At 35.7% G+C, this 6,678-nt stretch overlaps 1 long non-coding RNA gene across 1 annotated transcript; it reads left to right on the plus strand.

The window, feature by feature from the left end:
- The first annotated feature begins 443 nt into the window (after positions 1 to 443).
- LOC140322084 (uncharacterized) lies at positions 444 to 6,207 on the plus strand. Its single transcript, XR_011919126.1, has 3 exons — positions 444 to 557; positions 3,809 to 3,900; positions 6,161 to 6,207. It is a non-coding gene; the product is annotated as an uncharacterized lncRNA (long non-coding RNA).
- Positions 6,208 to 6,678: the final 471 nt, after the last annotated feature.

The following is a 6,678-nucleotide window of genomic DNA, read 5'->3' on the forward strand; positions in this document are numbered from 1 at the left end:
ACAGTGAAATGACTATAGAAGCATCACAGTAAATGTCAGCACTATATAAATGCATAAATAAACAAATTAGGGATGAGGTTCAGTTTTACAGCTACCATGAGATGGCTATGAATCTGGTGTGTTCAGAGTCATGGATCATCTAGCTTTGAGGGGCCAATATTAGAGCTTTTTATTAGCCAGGCCCCTTGCTTTTAAAGAATGATATTTGGAGCACTATACAACTGCTTAGAGGAATGATGCAAACCTCTTGAAACTTTCCCTTTAAGAGGAAGTGATGTGGGGATGGAGCTAGCTCTGTCAGTACTGCTTTTGGGCGGCACCCACATGGCGTGATCTCCAATTATTCTCCCATGAGCGGCGTAAAGCTCCTAAAGCAATTCCCTGTGAGAGGAGAGTTTACTGGATATGACGTTACACACTCATGTGCTCTCTACCTGCAGGCAGGCAGTTTCATAGCCTCATAAGGAAAGAGTTGAAGGTGCAGTTAAAACGCCTGTGGTACTATTCTAAAACATTTGACAAGTAAAGGCTGGGAACACTTGGTGAATGGATGCTTGGTAAGCACAAGGCTTTTTACAAAGTGGCCAATTGGCAGTTTATTTGATTAGGTTGAATGAATTGGGCATTTTTTTGATTGATATTTTTTAGATTTTTTTGCTTCTGTCTTCTTGTTATGGCTTTGAAACAAGTTTCCCAATGTGTTTAAATAACCCAATGAAAGAATATGGCACTTTAATTAGTGTTGGATAGTTTGTAAACTTTTGGCTTGGTATTTGTGGTATTATAAATGATGTAAATTATTGCTTATATTTTTAGATTTATGTTTTTTTCTAAAGAAGCAAATATATGCGAAATGCATAGAAAGACATCGGAAAGTTGCTGTTGGAGCATTGTTATTGATATCTGTGCATCATACACCACAGATGGAAGAAGAGAGAGGAATTTATGATATGTTGTTTTTACCTTTTTATGGATACATTATTATAGTTGTTGTTGTTTATGCTAAGATACTTTTGAGTACCTAAAAAGTCCCATATAATTTTTTCTGTGGTATAAAAGAATGAGGTCAGAGCAGCCTTATTGATAATTTTCCTTTTTCTGTTATAGGGAAAATATAGAAAGCGCTGCTGACAAACTGCATTGAGAGATATTAGTATAAGGCTTGTAGGCACTAGCAGATTTGTTAACATAAAGCCTTGCTAAATGTCATGGTAGCAAAATCCACAGCTGGCGTGGAAGCAGTTAATGTGCTGTAGGTGTTTGGATAAGGTTGTTTTGGGAGACTGTGGGTTAGATGTTGACAAGGGCTGTTTAAGTTTCAAGGCTTACTGTAGGAAAGCTATGGCTTAAATATGGCTATACCATATGGCTATAGTATTCTCCTCCCTTTTCCCAATTAAAGATTAGTCAATTTAAGAAATATTGTAAACATTTTCATTCAATCTTGTGCATTTAACTTTTAAATAATAATAATTTTTTTTATATAGCACCATTTATAAAGCCCATGAATTTGGTATTGACACCTAAATTACCAGGGTAATTGGTGGTGTGGGGGGTGTAAAAACAACTTTTTCTGCAGGGTCAAATTCCCACACATCCCACTGACACTCCAGAAATGTTGATAACAATAATTTGTTGAATGGCTTGAAGTTTACAAAAGCTGCCTAGAAGCTTTAGAAAGTAGCTTACAGACCATAATTTAACTTTGATTTCAAGAAAACAACAGGCTTTTTTTGTGAGATGTTTCCATTGAATCCCCGACTGTTCCAGCAGCTTTCATGCAATACCATGTTTAGTGGCTTAGCAAAATGTTGTTAAAGTGACCGTATCAAACTGCACTGTAAGTGATTGCATACTTTTATTCATGCAGAATTCTGAGCCATATCTACCATACCTATGGAAGCATATCCTGAAATTGAGCATGACTTAAAAGATAACTGGCATATATAAAGCCACCACCAAAAAAGCAAAAGCTGGACAGAGAAGTGATCCTTGTATGTGCAATTTAAAAAGTGAAATTAAATTAAAGTTTGTAAAGAGCTGGGAACACTAAGGAAACAGGGTATTGGGATAGAATAACTCATTATCAGTAAAGGGATGAAAGAAGGGAATAATATCTCTAATATTTGTTTATTTTTGTCTAATGTAAAAAAAATGATAACAGATAACCCTAAAGGCACCATAATAAATATGAAATGTGCAATTTATGGTTTATGCAAAAATTGGTGTGGGAAAAGAAAGGCTGTATGAAAAAGGTGAATTCATGAACACGATCATAAAGTACAAGAATAACTGAAAAGACCTAAAGGCAATATGTTGAACAGAAAATAGATATGTAAGGGTAAAATAAATGTTCTACATGGGTTTCATGATAAATGAAGACAGTTATGTGTCCCAGGAAATAAAAGAAAGAGTGGTTACAGCAGACGGATGTTATTATTCACTGGAGACAGTAATGAGATCATGGACTTTACCACAGAATTTGAAAATTCAAATACACAGAAATAATCTCAAAACCTTCCTTATGCAATGGAGATCTGAGAAGGAAAAGAAAGAAAAAGCAGAAAAAGGTAGAAAAAAAAGATTGATAAAGACCAATCACATTATATTATACATGCAGCTCCCATATTGGTGCTGTATTTCAGTGTAACTTTTAAGATTTATTAACTGAATGTATTACAGGTAAACCAATATTTACTTACAGCCAGTCAGTTTAATGGAAACCTGTCATGAGGGAAATTGTGTATAGCCTCTGCTGACTTCCATTGCTGAAACTCACTAGTTTTTACCTTTTAGTAAATCATACTTTATCGAACCTTTGATTATTCTTCAGTATTAAAAGTGAGGACACATAAAGAGCTTCTCCTACTAGTTATTTCTTTCAAATGAAAATCACACCTCATTGTCTCATTTAAGTAATGAGCTCTCCATCATCTAAGTGTGGAAGTGAAAGAAAAGGTTCTGATGCTGCCAGATATTCAGTGTATGTTAGGGGTGGATAATTTTGTCTGAAAGTATAAAGTAATAAAATAAAAGCTCTTATGTGCCACCAAAATATGTGCTGGGACCAATCAATATTTCCCTAAGCTTCATTTAGTGGATGCACTTCTCTCATGTGACAGACAGGGTTAAAGGGCAAAATAAAATCTCTCTGTGACCAAAGCTTTGGACTGCAAATTTTGTGCAAACATATCAACACAAATTTAATAATAGATAGAATGATATATTAGTGCAATATATTTGTTATAAAGACCATCCATTTTAAAGCCCTGTACAGAGAGCAATAAGCATATTAGTTTGCAGAGCGTTTTAATAGTGTTAGTGAAGAGACAAGCGTTGGTCTTGCTGTGTCATGTGATGTTAAAAAATAGGAGCTTGGGGCTTTTATCCACTAATATAAAGACACAGAAATAAAATATGAAAGCATAAATGTTACTTTCTACTACATTTTTTTCAGCCAAAACTGTAAATAATACCCAAAGAATATGTGGTAAGGTCCTTAAATCATAGAGAAGTATGGGAGAATTAGTTTGAAATAATTGGATGGTATAATAGGATCATAAATCTCCAGATCTATTGTTCTATAATAAATTTCATCTTACAAAAGAAAGTTTTAATGAGAAAAAGATGATAATTCAACATAGTTTTAATTATACATAATTTATGTTACATAAAATATATCTCTTTATGTTCAAGTAATTAGAAAAAAGTTGGTTTAACCTGGAACAAACAGATTCCAAAATTAAGTTTGATGTGGAATCTGTGGTAGATATGTAAGAAAAATTAACTTTTTTTTTTTTTACAAAAGGTAAGTCATTCTGGCCTGGTCATTAGGGATGACTGAAGATCAGGAACCTGGCAGAATAGAAGATGATGGTGTCCACAATGGAACGATAACAGGTGAGTGTATATAAAAAAATGTGATTATGGCAGGTAAGATTATTTTATTGCAGTAGGAACAAATGTCTGTCCCTCTGCAACAAAGGACCTGGATTTAGTGAGGATTTAGTTCAGCTTTATTTGTGACCTTCATAATCATTATGCCTAGGACCAACTGAAAAAACATAGAAACAATCCATCTAGCAAAGTCAGTTATCCTTGTGAATAAAGTGAGGTTGTGTTTATTTCTTTTAACCAATCATGTGCAGGGCAAACACCATTTTTTTATTCTCCTGTACATGATTGAGAAATCAACATGAAGACATCATCATTTTATTCTCTAATCATTTAACAAATCAACCTTGTTACATCAGATAATGTATCAGAATTCTCTTGCAAGACCTTAGAAGATGGAAAAGGCAAAATACAAAATACAGCTCTGACAAGTCCTCGTGACTTCAGGAAGAATGAGACTGCTTGATGTTTATATCATCCCTGTTATACATTTGAAGAACAATGTAGTAGCACATCAACAAACATTGGATTACACCCCATACTAGATTTTTACCATGTTTGCATATTTTGTTCCATAATAATGAATCGTGGTGTGTAATGATTTAAAGACTAGTGATGTGCTGTGAGACTGATGTGTTAAACTGTAATATGCAAAATGCAACATTTGGCACTGATCCTAAATTAGTTCAGAGGCAGGACAGCCTATTAATAGAGGCTTTTCTAATTTTTATTAAAATATTTCCAGAGATTGTAGACTGCCAGGAACAAATGTACTATAGTGGAGGTTCACTGTGGGAATATCAGCCTGATGCACAAGAGTTTATTAAGTGTTAAACTTAAAGCTATACTCCAGTCTTACCTTTTCTTTGCACATTTGTAGATAGTGTTTTCCTCTACTGAAAGCAATTAGTCCCATTTTACTGCACAATCATTAGAAGCTGCTACAGGTATTTTGGGCCCACCTAATTTCCTGTCTGGATGACTACAAGGATCATCCAGCCCACCACTCCCTTTTGTGTTTCTGACTGTTCCCCGTTCTCTTCTCATTTAGGCTACGTACACACGTCCAATGGTTCTCGCTCGATACTCAGCTCAGGGCCGATATCAGACAAGAATCTGGCGTGTGTACAGTGCCTGTTGTCCATGGCCTGAACCACCGTCCTGACGGATCCACGGACGATGGACGACGAACGATCCTAATGCAAGGGGAAGAGCGCGCAGCAGGGTGCCGCTCCGTCGTTCTCCCCCTCCCCTCTCCATAGAGCAGAACGGTGCTGTATGTACAGCACTCATTCATGCATTCATGCAGTCCTTAGTGTGCACGTGCACGTGTGTATGCAGCTTAAGTCTCAGATTCATGTGTGGGTATGTTCTAGGGTGGTCTGCATTTTATAAACCCAGGAATGTCTAATCACTGATTTAGGGATTTTAGGGACACAGTGCTGTTAGCTAATAAATCTGATGCCGAAATGTTCTGTTTTGCTTTTATGGTGTTTATTTCACAAAAACTTCTGACAAAATTATATTCAGTGGAGGCACATAGCAGAGCCATAAGTTGTGGTACTACAGTGTTGTATCTTCTGTACTGATGTCATGTCTGCTATAGCATGGACTAGTTTTAACATAGGGCAAACTGGGCAATCTGGCTACTTTCTCCAAGGACTTAATTGACAGAATGGTAGAATGAGCAGGAAGCTGGAATACCTTGCATTTGGGGCACTTCCTTTATATTTTTCCAGGGTTCCATTTAGTATTAAATATTCCCTGGCTGCAGCACAGGCAGAATACAAAGAGAGATTTGTCACTTTTTATGTTGTCAGCAGTGTTAGAGAACTGATAACAAGGATTAATAAAATAATTATTTAGGAGGCATCTTGTGTTTGCCCATAGTTCATACAGGAGAGATAGCACGAATAAAGTGGTGAATTTTGTCAAGAAGGGTAGCACTAGGATGGACCTAAGAAATGACCGAAGGATGAATAATGATATTTCCTTTTATCCCTTATCATACAATTCTCAGGAGGTGATTATATTAGGTTAGTGGAGAAAGAGGGAAGAGATTATAGGTGCCAATAGTTTGGAAATTTAGAAGGTATATAAAATCTCAGAACATAATATAGGATGTATTTGTATTTTTATACAAACCTCTTGTTATCCCTAACATTTTCAAGCAACCGGCACACAACCCATCCAAACAAACAGAGTTTAAATTTGTGCGCCGTGCTATTAGTAAGCTGACACTTACTGGTATTTGTTTCTGCTACAGGAAAACCAAATGTGAGATGCTTAACTTATTTTTAAACAGCAACACTAGTGAGTATGTGTTTGTGTTTTTTAATTATTAATTAATTATTAATTATTTTAAAGACATTTATAATGATGTAACTGTATTTATTTGCAGCTAACTGTTTATGGGAATGGAAATATAAAGGGTACTAATGAAATTATTAGTTTTTTAAGAAGGCTAATATTAATAATAATAATTTTAATAATAAACAGTATTTTACGCAGTGCAACAGCCGACATATTACGCAGTGCTGTATGATAAATAGGGGTTGTAAATGACAAAAAAATACAGACAGTAACACAGGAGGGGAGGACCCTGCTAAGAAGAGCTTACTATCTAAAAAGTGAGGGAAGCAGCACACAATAGGAGGGAGGATATGGAATGGTGGGTAAGTGGTGAGGGTTTTAGAAGACAGAAGGAGGCAAGTTTAAAATGGGTTTTGAGTCCTCTTTTAAATGAACTAAAGGTTGAAGAAAGCCTAATAGGACATGGAAGAC

The sequence above is a fragment of the Pyxicephalus adspersus genome, chromosome 2 (assembly GCF_032062135.1).
Source record: "Pyxicephalus adspersus chromosome 2, UCB_Pads_2.0, whole genome shotgun sequence".
Classification (NCBI taxonomy): Eukaryota; Metazoa; Chordata; class Amphibia; order Anura; family Pyxicephalidae; genus Pyxicephalus; species Pyxicephalus adspersus.